Genomic DNA, 15,699 nt, shown 5'->3' with positions numbered 1-15,699 from the left:
GGGTGTCGACTGTGTGGATGCAGTGTGGATGTGGAGGGGCCTGGTAGGAATGGTGTGGTGCGACCTGTCTCGAAGCGATCGCAGCGGGCTCGGAGTGTCTTCCCCACTTCGTGGTGTGCCATGGGAGGAGGTGGGGGAGTATGGTGCCTCATCAGTGAGGAGGCTGTGAGGGACTCAAAAGTTGCTTCCTGTGCTGCCACCACCCCCTACGCCTCCTGCTGTTGGATGCCTGTGGTGGGGGGTTGACCCTGGTGATTGGGACCTCGTCATAGTGCTGAAGAAGAATGTGCGTCGGGGGGGGGGGGGGGGGGCCCTCGGCTCCTGTCCCCAGTGGCGGGGTCAATGCCGCGCCTGCGTTCCCTGCGGTTCCCCCTCCTTCGTTGCGCCGGTCTGGGGAAAGCCCAGTTCAGACTGCTGAGGTTGTAACCCATGAGGGTTGGGTGTTGGGCTTTTTTCAAGATGCTCGGGTGCTTCTGGTCCTATGGTGCTCTTCCAATATCTGGGTGCCGTGGGTAAAGGAGTTTGTTTATAGGATAGGATGTCTGCCGACGGCGCCGCCTAGTGGCCAGGTGTCCTCTGCCCACATACTGCTGTGGGAAGCATACTGCTTGCGTTTTCCGATGCGGGAGTTCCCTGGTAAGTATTAGTGGACGTCATGGACACAACGTGCCGCCCTCAGGTGCGGCACGTCTCCCTCTCTCGTCCACCTCTTTTCGTCACTGCTCCTAGCGACTTTTGACCCTTATCATTCTCCACATACACACGTCTTCTAACATCTATCCTAGTGCAGTCATCGGAGGATACGCCCTTCATGCAAACTGCACTTACTATCAAGAAGAAGAAGAGGTGGTGGTACCAGGTATTCCCCACACAATTCTAGTGACTACTCGTGCACAAACTTCTCAACCACAACCAGTAGCTCCAGCTGTCCCTCAAGATCAGCAAGGCCTCCCAAAGAATCTCAACTTGGAGTTCCCTAAGTTACAGCAAGCTGACTTATCATTAACTCCCTTGTTCTTTCACGCTCAAACTCAAACTGATTCCATTCCTGGTTATTTTTTAAATAATAATCTCTCTCTTTAAATAACCTATATCAATTCTGCCAAACTTGTCAGAAGTATTTGAAAAACTAATCTACAAGCAGCTCTACTCTTATCTAGCCAAACATAATATACTTAGCTCTTGCCAACGATGCATTTATTAGTACGATCAACTTGATAAATGCAGCTCTTGATAAAAATGAGTTCCCTGTTGGGGTATTTGCTGACCTACGTAAGGCTTTTGACACTGTCAACCACCAACTGTTTCTGACACTGTTTCTGTGAATAATTTAATTTCTCCCACCCTACCCATCAACATTGGTGTTCCTCAGGGCAGCATACTTGGCCTTCTCCTCTTTCTCATCTACATTAATGACCTTCCAAATGCCTCTCAACACCTCAAATCAATTCTATTTGCTGACGACACAACCTTCATTTTCTCCAGTCCTGACCCCCTTGCTCTTAATGTCACAGTGAACACTGAACTAAATAAAGTCCATCTTTGGCTAACTGCCAACAAACTCACCCTTAACATTGACAAAGCTTTCTATATTTTGTTTGGCAATAAATCCTCAAATCAAATTAATCTAAGAATAAACAATACCTAAATTAGTAACAAAGTTGATGGAAAATTCCTTGGTGTTCTCATCGACAACAAGCTGAATTTCCAGGGACACATTCTAAATATATAAAAAAAGTTTCTAAAACTGTTGGCATTCTTTCTAAGATCAGATATTATGTACTTCGCCCTGCCCTGGTGACGCCCTATTACTCTTTCATCTATCCTTATCTCAATTATGGCATTTGTGCTTGGGTTTCTACTACACAAAATCATTTACGTCCTCTAATTATTCAACACAAAGCTGCTATTAGAGCAATACCTAACTCTGCGTACTCTATATATTTAAAACACTGAACTGCAATGTCAATCCTGGCCTTAGAAGCTTCCTAGAAGGTTGTAACAGAACTCATGGGCGTCACACCAGAAACAAATACATATTTGATATTCCAAGAGTGCAACTTAACCAAATTAGAAATGCTCTACAAATCAAGGGACCAAGAATGTGGAATGGTCTCCCCAATCATGTCAAAGGCTGTACCTCTCTCAGCCAGTTTAAGAGTAAAACGAAATGCTACTTAACTCCATGTAACCTACCCTACCCCCTAAATGTCAACCCATGTCTTACTTTTGTTAAACAATGCTGTTTGTTCTCCAAATTGTACAATTGCTGATTTCTGCCATGTTCCCCCCTTTTTTTATTCATTTTTTCAACACAATTTATAACTAATCGCAATTACTATTAAGTTTTAGTCCAAGTGTTCCCCCCCCCCCACACCTTGCCCGAAACACTATGTGTATTTGTGGCTTTAAGTATTGAATGTACTAGCTCTATCTATAAATCCAACATTATGTTTGTAAATCAACTATATGTACTTTCCCTAAATAAAAATTTATTATTATTATTTTCATTATTATAAATGTTAATCAATTTCTATATTGCAGATTCAGACCCACTAAGTTAAAGAAGGAAGACGATTGGGCTAATGTTGATCAGTTGACAGTTCATACATCCTTAGGAAAGGGCATTTTTGATTTGGCCCAGTGGGCCATTATGGCATAAATATAACTTATCATGCCTTATTACAGGATTATTACTGGCCACGCATGGCTTGTGACGTGAAGACCTTCGTGAACACCTACCATACATGACAACTGGCAGGTAAGCCTTATGCTCTGATACCCAAGGCGCCACTAATTCCTATTCCTGTGCCTTCAGAGCCGTTCAGCAAACTCATCATAGACTACATCGGACCTCTGCCCTGGACCAGCTCAGGCAACCTCAACATCATTACTATCATGTGTCCTACCACCAGGTTCCCTATAGCAGTTCCCATCAGTAACATTACGGCTGCTACCGTTGTTAAGCACCTCTTCAAGATCTTCACACAATACGGATTTCCCTAAGAAATTCAGAGCGATTGTGGCACCAGCTTCACCAGTGACTTGTTTAAGAACACCCGAAAAGAGTTCAACATCACACAGGTACTGTCTTGCCCCTATCATCCTGCTTCACGGGGATCTCTAGAACGTTGGCAACTCTCAAACCACTTTTTAAAGAAATTTGCAAAAGCACAGAAGGATTTGTATAAACAACTCAACCTTATTATGTTAATTTTCAAAAGTCTTCCTAACGAGTCTCTTGGAGTATCTCCTTATGAGGTGCTCTATAGCCCTAAGTGCTGTACCCGCCCTAAAAGCATTTAAAGATTCTCTGACCTCTAACACCTTCAGTGATTCGTTTAATGTGTCTCAGTTTCTTAAAAACTTGAGGCACACCCTTGAAAGAATACATAAGAGTACTATTAGTACGCCAATGCTAATTTGTCAACATCTCAGAATAAAATGAAAGCAAATCTCGATCAACATACTAAAATCACATCATTCAGTACTGGAGACTTTATTTGGCCTACTTTCCTATCCCAAGCTATCCCTTTCAAAGTAAATTTTCAGGTCAATACCGCATCAAAAAGAATGTCGGAACAACAATAACAACATTCTAAAGACACTACATCGGCGGCGTAAGACACAACTCTGCCACATCAATCCTCTCAAGCAGTACCAAGGTAATCCTCCAAATGGTTGGATTACCGTATCCACCTTCACGGATACTTACACTCACAGTGACACCTACTCTGCTCCTCTTACTAACTGCAGTGATTCCAACCCAGTGATCTCTAACTCCAAAATCATGAAAGATCTTCCTAAATATTTACAAGATTCTAACAATGCTCCTCTCATCAATCTTACCAACATTCAGAATAAGCTAAAATCATTACTCTGTACTAATCCCATTCTTGCCTCGCCAGATGTAAAGAAACCCTTCGTCCTCAAGGTCGATGCCAGCAGCACCAGCCTTGGGCATTGTCCTGATTCTACAGTGAGAACACCAGATCTTGCCCGTCAGCTACTACAGCTACAAGCTGACAGTACCTACTCAACTACAGTGCAGACGAAAAGGAGATACTAGCCATCCACCTCTGATTACAACACTATGAACCCTATCTCCAAGGTTATCATCCCATCACCATCTTCTCGGATCACAATCCTCTTCGGTTCTTACAGCAGACCAAGTTCTCCAACCACCGCTTACTTTGCTGGGCCTTGTACCTGCAGAACTACATCATCAAGGGCTCGGACAACGTCGTCGCAGACGCACTCTCCTGAGTAAACGAAGTGGATCCTCCCCCTTTTCAATCTCAAATACGCATCAGCATCTCAGGCGATAGGAAGAGGCTTCGAGGAAGAGCTGTTGTGGCTATTCCCTGCATAGCAGTGGATTCTGCCCCTTCCTACTACCTTCTACACCAGTATGTTCCTCTTCAACATCAATTACCATCAGTCATACATACAGAAACGTTTTGACCATGGGCTCCTTCCCCCTCCTTCCCTCCCATGAGAGCCGCCCGCCGAGGCTTGCTGGCTCGCAATTCACCCCCAGGTAATGACCGTTACTCTGCCGGCTTCTCGTTGCACACCCCGCTACCTCTCTTGTCTAATGTCACCATCCATGTATAACGTACAAGTTTCTGCCGGTGGCATGGAACGCCAGACTACTTCTAGTGGTCATTTGGGTCTCGTGTATCTTCCCTCACTCGACATGCCTATGACGTGTGACGGAGGACTCTCAGTCATTGTAATTACTGTACAATCACGGTAAATTTATCAGTAACGTAAAATAGTCTTTTGCCTTTGTGTAAAGCCTAGTGTTTCTGAGTTTTTGGTGTTATTATTTGATATTATTTTATGTAAGTTTATCATTTTGTGTTTAAATTATTTCAATGTTCATGTTTCTGGTTTCTCCCAGCAAACTATTCACACTGTAAAGGACATATGCAGTTCATTTTTGTTTGTAACGTGCGTTTGGCACACAGCACCTGACAGGACAGTTGTTGCGCTATCATCGACACATCACACCCCTGTAAGAATTCATTAACAAACTCCTAATAAAACTACTCTATGAAAATGAGAACCCTGAAACATTTCCCTAAAAATGCACTCTTAGCAGCGCCAATTAAGTCAGATCCTGGGACTCTTTTAAAGGGTACAACTTAGCGGCGCTATTCTAAAAAAAAAAAAAAAAAAAAAAAAAAAAAAAAAAAAAAAAAAAAAAAAAAAAAAAAAAAAAAAAAAAAATGCCGCCGCTAAGCTGTACATGCCACTTATCCATCATAACCTAAGGGAGGCCCGGGGGGGGGGGGCTCACAAATGATCTATCATACCCAAGGGGAGCTCACAAATCATCTATCATACCCAAGGAGGGCTCACAAATCATCCATCATACCCAAGGAGAGCTCCCAAATCATCCATCATACCCAAGGAGAGCTCCCAAATCATCCATCATACCCAAGGAGAGCTCCCAAATCATCCATCATACCCAAGGAGAGCTCCCAAATCATCCATCATACCCAAGGAGAGCTCCCAAATCATCCATCATACCCAAGGAGAGCTCACAAATCATCCATCATACCCAAGGAGAGCTCCCAAATCATCCATCATACCCAAGGAGAGCTCCCAAATCATCCATCATACCCAAGGAGAGCTCCCAAATCATCCATCATACCCAAGGAGAGCTCCCAAATCATCCATCATACCCAAGGAGAGCTCCCAAATCATCCATCATACCCAAGGAGAGCTCACAAATCATCCATCATACCCAAGGAGAGCTCCCAAATCATCCATCATACCCAAGGAGAGCTCCCAAATCATCCATCATACCCAAGGAGAGCTCCCAAATCATCCATCATACCCAAGGAGAGCTCCCAAATCATCCATCATACCCAAGGAGAGCTCCCAAATCATCCATCATACCCAAGGAGAGCTCACAAATCATCCATCATACCCAAGGAGAGCTCCCAAATCATCCATCATACCCAAGGAGAGCTCACAAATCATCCATCATACCCAAGGAGAGCTCCCAAATCATCCATCATACCCAAGGAGAGCTCCCAAATCATCCATCATACCCAAGGAGAGCTCCCAAATCATCCATCATACCCAAGGAGAGCTCCCAAATCATCCATCATACCCAAGGAGAGCTCCCAAATCATCCATCATACCCAAGGAGAGCTCCCAAATCCTCCTCCCTTACATAGCATTAAGAAGATTAGTCACTAGCACAATAAAAATTAAACAAATTCCGATTTGTTGGCTTTATATAATATACAAACTGAACACAACATCGTCCACACACAAAAAAAATAAAAATCCCCTATGTAAACCGGATTAACATAACTCAGCACACATGATATTATATTGGAAACAATGAAGATTCTAACACCATATTAAAAATAAACAACATTTTTGAATTTTTTGTCAATGCTAATGGAGTATCGACAAACTACTATTCTATCTTCACCCCCCCAAAAAAAGCCAGGATGTACATTCGTCAAATATAACATTTCTCCAAAGTCAACCAAAGCGCTTCATCGTGCCAAAGAGCCCTACATCACCATGATGTGACTGGTGCTTCACCACAGTCCCGAGAGACACGGCAAGTTGACCACTATACACACGTAGTACACATATACACTATATGGAGTCATGTGTATGACTCCATACACAGTTTCAAATGTAGATATGATAGAGCCCAGTAGGCTCAGGAATCTGTACACCAGTTGATTGACAGTTGAGAGGCGGGACGAAAGAGCCAAAGCTTAACCCCCAGCAAACACAAATAGTTGACCACTATCACCCAAATATGTCCTCTCTTGATCTCTTCCAATTCCTTCAATTACCCAGCATTCCTATATATATATATCTCTCGCGTAATGTAAACATCGCGAGCGAAATAAACGGCCAAACATCACACTAAAGGCGGTGCATGTTCTTTGTAATAATAATATATAAATAAATGCTGTTTGATGTAATATATACGTTGGTTATATAGAATACAACCATCACTCTCTCTAATGAATACATAATGAACATCACGTAAAATACTGGTAAACAAATAACCTCCCTGCATGTTGCAAGCTGAACGTCTGCACCAACTCACCAATTTTTACCTATCTCGGCTTCGATTCTGTAGAGCATTTAATGCATTGAAAATGAAAGCAAATCAGGGAGCTGGCAGCAAAAACCACGCAACCTATTAACTGCCGTTTCAAAATACACGCTGATTCGGACATGTTCAATCCCCAAGTGTCCCCCCCCCTCCCCATCCCCCCTCGTCATGAACGCCAACGCATCCTCTATTCCAACTCCCGCTCAAATTGCCTTTCATTAAAAATCATGAATATAAAAAAAAAGATGCACTGGGGAAAGCATTGACGTGAAATTTGTAAAGATATCAATGCAAATCCCATTGCATGACGTCACCAACCACAGTACGCTAATCCGATACAGCCATCTTTTTTTTTTTTAGGCTACTTCGATAATCCACACATTATATTTAAGGCACAACAACAACCAAAAAATAATTGCATCGCATATTGCAATGATTAAACACTCAACGGGATTAGAACAAACCTGTTACACAGTTCCAAGTACAGTATTAAATGCAACTTAAAGAAATGACTTATTATTTATGCAACTCGGACAGCACTAGCCAATGACCATCCAGGGGATCAGACAGCCAGCCAGATCAGCCAGCCAGCCAGATCAGCCAGCCAGCCAGATCAGCCAGCCAGCCAGATCAGCCAGCCAGATCACTCAGCCAGCCACATGTCTTACACGTGTAAGCCAAATGCCGGATAATTAAACGCTCTTTCCATTTGACCTTATTATTTGACCTTATTTGACCTTATTTTCCTTATTTGACCGTAGAGGGCTTGCACAACCTGTCAATAATGACAATTTCCTGTACTTCATAAATGTGATGAGCGTGCATGTCCAGATTAATGTGCACGACTGTTTTGCATTGACCCCTTCTCCAGGATTATATACTCCATTTTTAGACATTTCTATTAAATACAGGTAAATCCTCTGTAAACTCTTCAGAGGCCAAGTATGATCCAGACGGATAGGCAAGTTAATCCAAAGAATTATGTCCCTTTCCAATGAGATTAAATGTCACACATCAATTTTCATTCCCTACAATGAAATCCATTCTAGACGAAATATAATTCAAGCATAATTTATGTGCTTTAAACAGTTCACTACATGTATACAACAAGGTCACAACGAGAACCAATGCATTCCAATTCCAGAGTTTTGGATATGGGGGAATGTAAAGTCATGAGGAAAACATACTCGGCCTCATGGTATGCGAGGAGTAAAGGAAAGATGCCCAACCGCTTCGACAACTGCCTTTCAAACCCCAACCCTACAAGAAATGATACCGTCCAAATACCAGCCATTAGACGCACATCTGGATAGTTTTTTTTTAATAGATAGCGTACAGGATCCTCCCAACTGCAAAGGCAGTCATGGGGGGGGGGGGTATTTAACAAACCTTCATTTCAAATAATGAGCCATAAATAACTGCCTAGTCTTACCAATTACTGATTCAAATCCATTTTAATTTTTTATTTTTAAAAACAACAATATGATGAAGTTAAATTCCACTGCATTGTCTATAATTATCAAAATGCACCAAAATTGGATTATATATAATAGAACAAAACTATAATTGCAATTTCAATTATTAAATCTCTCGATAGCGATGAACAACTCTTATGAAAACCTCCACCATGCTATAATCTCAAAAACGTCGGCCGTGTTAAACTTCACATTATAAAACTAATACGTTTTAATACCTACAAAAATCTGGGATACCAAAAACATCAAATTTACAAGATTCCAAAACCCACACAAAATTATTCGATTTCCCTTTATTCTTTAACGCCATTTCGAGAATAACTTATGATGAAAGGCCAAAACTTTATATATATTTAAATTGTACAAGCATTATTAACCAACACTAATGGACATTTTCAAACGACTTTTCGAAAAATAAGAGCAGCCAATGCTATTTGTCGCTAAGCTAACTAATTAATGACAAACTAAATGCTGGTAATTTAATTAATTAGGCAAGGTAATTATGTACAGAAACCACTTACTTTCCAGTCACAGCATTTTGAAGGGATATGTGGACAAGGAGCTCGGATACCAAGATGGAGTGAACGAACGGACACCATGCCACTGAGACCATTGGGGGATCGAACATCGACCTGCAATGAACAATACCATTGCTGTACGAACCCGTTAAAATGGACAACTAAACCATCCATAACCTCACCTACGTTAGACTAGCAGAGAGGTGAGGTATTATACTGAAAGAAACTAAAAAATCTAGTCTCTCTCTAGTTCCTCAAAATGGTTAACAATTCACAATATTTATCAAACTACAGTAAGTTGTCTTCACTAATATGATAAATGGCACAGTTTATCTAACTACATTATGACTATATTCTCAAATAATTTTACAGGTTTCTACTCTTTAGAGAAGGGCTTTTTACACATTACATTTCAAGGACATCTTGCTGAGCAGTAAGGCACGTGGTTCCACCGGTCAGCGTTGTCTAACTCACGTTGACCGTCATCATTAGGTCATTTGGAGTTGCTGCTGGAGCGGTAGTTGCTGCTCGTGCCGACTGATTCTTAAAAACAAAAACAAAAAAATTGTCACTAATAACTCAAACTCAAGTTGACTGTTCAATTTAAGTTGAATTTAACATTCAATGTACATACTCGTTTAATCCTTATTAGCGTAACGTCGTAAGTTTCTTCTTCAGACCCTCCGGCCAAAGTCGCAGACAGGTAGTAAGATCTCCACACACACACAAAAATCTGGGAGAGAGTTAAAGACAAAGACATGACAGTAAGCAAATCACACACAATATCTATCTATCTCTGTGTCTGTCAGTCTGTCCCACGCGCGTACACCAGTTGATTAACGGTTGAGAGACGGGACAAAAAGAGCAGAAGCCCAACCCCCTCAACCCCGCAAGAAATTTTTTTTTTAAATTTCCTGAGTATACACAAAACTCCTTTCCTTACTAGCTACAAGGGGGTGAGCTATAGAGTAAAAAATTGCAGGATGTCCAGCTTCCCAAATACATCTTATCACACCAATAGATCCTGCTGCTCTCAGGAAGGGGATGGGGGAGTGGGGGGTGTTGAGGGGCCAAAAGTCTGCAGTAGCGAACCTGCTTCTGTCAGGGGGAATGGGAGTTAAGAGTCTGCATTAACGCACCTTGCTCGATGATGAGCAGACAGCTAATAAGGTTTCCAGTCCCATCACGGAGCTGGACCAAGCGACGTGTAGCTTCCAAGGCACCACCTCCTCCAACTGGTTCCTTCGCGTCGCGTGACATTCGCCGCGTCATCATCTTCACCTTCAACTATATGTTTAACACTTCTCTAACCCTGTCCATGGAGGACAGAAGAAAATGTATATATGCTGGTTAGCATTGTAAATGTGTGGCCACGTCTGTGGTAGAAAATAATAAAATAAAATAAAATAAAAATAAAATCTTTGTAATGTCGCTGCTGTGCACAAGGCCATCTTTAATAATTAAAATGTTTATTTACCAACTTAAGAAAACTCAGTTTAGCAGGACTCCCCTTACTTCATTATATTCAATCAAATGAAGTGGTTACATGCAGATTGATTGATTGATGAAGATTAAGCCACCCCAAGAGGTGGCACGGGCATGAATAGCCCGTAAGGTACGTACAATCTCGAGCAGTCCTAAATAATGGCTATGATCGGGGATGACCCAATGTATGTGAGTTTTTTACATATTGGATCCCTGGTATCACGTCCAATGATTGTACATGCTACCAGGGATGTACAATCGTCGATTCATTCCCCCTCCCTAGGAATTCTCAAGGCAAACAACTGAGGTAATGTAATTACGAGAGCGGTAATTAATGTAATTTGACTTGTCAGTCTTACTATATAGCATTTGGAAGGGATAAGACGAGCTCGAACAGGAGGGAAGTGAAGGATTTATTGCCTAACCCTTTGGCCCACCAGGAATCGAACGCAGACCTGCAAGAAGCGAGGCTTCGACTTTTACCCATGAATTCTTGTGGACGGACGACCCGGCGACCGACATTCACTCAAAATATAATTAACTTAAGCTCATCACACTAATCTGTCCGGCTACACTATGCACCAACTGGTATGCTTGATAATTAAGGACTCATCCCTCTCTGAAAAGGCACTACTGTATAATTAAAGAGCAATCTGGGGACCTGGAAAGGCAAATTCAATATTACGCAGTTCATTCCTTTCAGTCATATAATTGAATTCAAGAGCATTTTCGAAAAATCTAATCTCATTAATATATATTTATGGCTGTGACCATCTAATATATACACACTACATATTTCTCAAACTAAATTTGCTAACTATAATACCTACTAAACATAAATTAAGCATATCATTTAAAATAAATTAACCGTAATTTTCGTATTAAATTTGACATTAATATCATCTATAAAATACGATACATGTCTCTCCTAGGTTCGAGTCTAAGATTGGAGGCCAGACATTTAAGGTTAACCTCACCAAACTTTGCAGGATGACTGTTGGGTGGAGGGGAATGGTAATATGGGGGACCAGAGTTGGTTTCCATGCCCTCCCCCTTTCATACCAAATTTTAACCTTGCTAGATACCAGACTCCATTTTCTCTGTGGATGGGAGAGGCTGGTATAGATACCAAGTGAAGTCCACGCTTATGTCAACCGTGCTTACATTTACAACGGTCCAACTGGTTGGGCACTAGTGCTCTCCTCCCTATCGCAAAACCTTATCATCCTATCCCATCAAGTGTTATATGGTCGTAAAGGCTCGGCACTTTCTCATAATAATTACCTTACCCTCCCTTCCCTTCCACTTGCAAGCCGGTTAACAAGAAACTGTGGTGAGGACGATGAGTCCCATTATCGTGGCTTTACATATGGTGACCAAGACACACACCAGAAGATGAGGAGATGACGACGACTTTTCGGTCCGTCCTGGACCAATATCAAGTCAATTGTTTCGGTAATAGTCCAGGACGGACCGAGACGTCGTCGTCGTCGTCTCCGCATCTTAGGTGTGTGGTTTGGTCATCGACAGTGTGTAGAGGACAGTGTGTAATGAAAATGGCAACAGCGAAGAAGATGGTCAGGCATTGGTAATTATCAAGAGGAAAGCGCTAAGCCACTACGACACATGAAGGGGATACGAGGACCTGCATAAAGTGAGGCCGTCTTAGTACCGACCAGTCCATCAGATTGTGTGTAGTGGAGACGGCTACAGTGAAGATGGAGGCCCATATGTGTAGTGAAGATGAAGGTCCCATATGTGTAGTGAAGATGGAGGCCCATATGTGTAGTGAAGATGGAGGCCCATATGTGTAGTGAAGATGGAGGCCCATATGTGTAGTGAAGATGAAGGGCCCATATGTGTAATGAAGATGGAGGCCCATATGTGTAGTGAAGATGGAGGCCCCTATGTGTAGTGAAGAAAGCCAGACCATTATGACGAGGTGGTTTTAAGCTGATATGGTATGCACACGGAAGGGATACGAGGACAGACTAGGAGTTGGGATATGGGGAACGTGGGGGGAAAGGAACGGTGCACAACCACTCTGACCGTGGAGGATCAAACGCCCATCTGCTGGAAGCGATCAGGCTGTGTTACCCGAGGAACGCCGGTGAGCCAAACTAGTATAATATGACAGACTACAACGGCTACCTGGCGTCACTTGGCTGATGGACGCTGCCACATCTTTAGTACTCGCTTTAACCCTTTACCTACCCTACCCCACCCTTCTGCCTCCTGCCCGACCCTTCATCCCTGTAATTTGGGTAAAGACTACTGTCTTATTTAGCACGATTTAGAAATTAGGAAGACATTTTATGCAAGGGGTGGGGGTGGGGGGGTGTGGGAAGTCTTGAGGCTCGACCCTCGACCGTCCTATGACCATTCCTTGAAAAATTGGTAAGATTTGTCACAAGCACAAGTTCCCAATCTCAGCACAAGTTCCCAATCTCGAACAGAAATAGACAAACAGAAACACTGAAAAACACACACACAAATAGTTTTAGACTGTTTAAACACTAAATATACATCACCATCATAAATGTCCATCACAGGTGGAAGCTGAGTATCCAAATGAGCCACAGACACATTAGAAATAACTTTTTCAGTGTCAGAGTAGTTGGCAAATGCAGTAGGAAGTGATGTGGTGGAGGCAGACTCCATACACCGTTTCAAATGTAGATATGGTAGAGCCCAGTAGGCTCAGGAATCTGTACATCAGTTGATTGACGGTTGAGAGGCATGACCAAAGAGCCAAAATTCAACCCTCACAAGCACAACTAGGTGAGTATTAGCCCCCTTCAGTGGGTGGGGAGGAAGGGGAGATCCTCAAGGGCTGAGAGGATGGATATCATCAGCGGCGGCAGGCCCCTCCCCCGGGCCGACGGGAATTGCGGGCCCCACGGGACTGCTGTGCTCTACCACCCTGTCAGGTCGCACCTTAAGGGGCGGGGGCTCGGGCCTGTAAGAGCCAGCCCGAGGGAGTCGTCTTCGGGTGTGCCGGTCCCAGGGACTTGAGGGACAGAGGTCGGCCACCAGCAATGATGGGTTCAACCCTGGGAAATTAGGCCACACACTGGTGCTTGAGGCAGTGAATCAGACACTGTCCCATCAACTTGTCATTGTACCTGGCGCCCTCGGGGTCAATGCCCAGACACTAAGAGAAGAAATGTAGACATTTACATACCACAGAGTCTATCACAGATTAAGAAAATAATTAGAAACAGAGCAATGCAAAAGATGTACAGTGACCACAACACAGCAGTTGCAACATCAGGATCTGCGGGTTGGTATAAGAATTCAACCAACTACGAACTACTTAGTTTGATCAAAGGGAGCAGTAGAGCAATAGAAGTACATTTACATCGCATCAGGCTTGGATACCCATGTGCATGGGAAATAGGCTTACAGGCTCCGGAAGATGAGAGGAAATGTCAGCACTGCGGAGAAATGCCCGACAGACCACTGGAACATTATCTAACACAGTGCACAGTTACAAACCCATTAAGATTTCAACTTAGATTCAACAGAGCAGAAGTTGTTAAACACATATGGCAAAATCTTACTGAAGCGACCATACGAGTCAAATACTCATGCTCGGGCCAGCCAGAGGCTTAAGGCCCGAGCATGAATATCTCTGAAAAGAAAAATGCCCAGACAAAGGTCAAAGGCATTAGCCAGGGCATAAAGGCTGCAGCTGGTGCTATCACCCTGTCTCTCAACACTGACCTTTTTAAAGTATAGTGACCTGGACAAATTGGCGCAAATTCCCAGGATAAATGTTTTGACAGAGTCCCAAACTTCTGTATTGTAGGAATCGTAAATTTTGACTTGTGATGTATGGGTAGAGAAGGTGTTGGAGACGGTGAGCCAGTGGACGCCCCCGAGGGCCCCATACTGGCTCGTGGCCTGCAGAGACTGTGGGTAACACGTGTTGAGGACCTGGACCAGTGGGCCACAGGGGCCCCTAAGGGAGCAGGGGCAGAGTAAAGACCCCGGCTGCTGAGTACAGCCCGTGCACCTCAGGCAAGTAGCACCGTAACAGATCCTATCCAGCATCCATCGACAAGTCACTCAGCATCTCAACATCTGTGATGTCTCTCTCCCTCTCGGGGCAAAGTATGGGTAGAAGGCCAACTGGGGTCCTTGTCGAGGTGCGGGAAGATACCTGCTTGATGGGGTTCTGGGAGTTCTTCTACTCCCCTTCTTGTACAGCTTCTCCCCCGAATCAACCTACCCTGGCTTTGCGCCCTGGTGAGGCCACTCCAGACCGACAACCAGAGCGCAACTCCATAGTCTCCTGAGACTGATGGATGCCTACTACTGTACTGCGAGATGATGCGAGAGATGATGGCACCGCAGTGCGCCATTACACCAGCTTCCTTTGGAAAGGGGGAGGAGCCCACTGCCCCTGGTGTATAGCGCGCCACCCCTGATTGTTGTCCTGCCGCCCTTGACGATTGCGCCGCCGCCCCTGACTGTGGGAAAATTTTCGGGATTGATTCATAAGGAGAACTGCGAGGGACTTTTACTAAATTAACAAATTACTGTATGCAAAATTAATTCGATTAAAGTCCCTAGCCAGGATCGTAAATCCTAGCTCCTCTTTCTTAATGACAGACTGTGGGCTGTAAAGGGGCAGGTGGGGTCACTAAGTGTGAATGGAGAAGTTGATGGAAGATCCACAATCCACCTGCAGACAATTCAACAAACCGTGCAGCAGACATAGCGATGACCGACTGCACTGTGCAACGAACATAGTGATGACTGTACCATGTAGCGAACATAGCAATGACTGTACCATGCAACATAGTGATGACCGACTGTACCGTGCAGAACATAGTGATGACTATACCGTGTAGCGAACATAGCAATGACTGACTATCGTGCAGCGAACATAGTGGTAATGGGAATGGAGGCTTAGCAGCACCTTTTCGTTTTTGGGAAAGGCGCCGCTGTGCCCCACCCGTTTGAACGAAAAAATTTAAACTTGCCGCTGGGGACCACCGTATTTATCAAACATTCTTAAAGTCATCACTATCACACCAGTTTGAGACCGATTTTTTCTTCATGTTTATGACCTAAATTTTGTCAGAATTTAGTTTTAGGTTAATATTTC

At 43.5% G+C, this 15,699-nt stretch overlaps 1 long non-coding RNA gene across 1 annotated transcript in view; it reads right to left on the bottom strand.

Moving 5' to 3' along the window:
- LOC138359753 (uncharacterized) overlaps positions 1–15,366 on the bottom strand; it is a 43,874-nt gene extending 28,508 nt beyond the window's left edge. The window contains exons 1-4 of the long non-coding RNA XR_011226053.1: positions 10,238–15,366; positions 9,733–9,831; positions 9,508–9,641; positions 9,102–9,212 (exon numbers count right to left, since the gene is read on the bottom strand). This is a non-coding gene — a long non-coding RNA (uncharacterized lncRNA). The remainder of the gene's footprint in view (positions 1–9,101; positions 9,213–9,507; positions 9,642–9,732; positions 9,832–10,237) is intronic.
- Between the last annotated feature and the right edge of the window lie 333 nt (positions 15,367–15,699).

The sequence above is a fragment of the Procambarus clarkii genome, chromosome 93 (genome assembly GCF_040958095.1).
Source record: "Procambarus clarkii isolate CNS0578487 chromosome 93, FALCON_Pclarkii_2.0, whole genome shotgun sequence".
Taxonomy (NCBI): Eukaryota; Metazoa; Arthropoda; class Malacostraca; order Decapoda; family Cambaridae; genus Procambarus; species Procambarus clarkii.
This window is presented reverse-complemented; position numbering and strand designations above follow the sequence as displayed.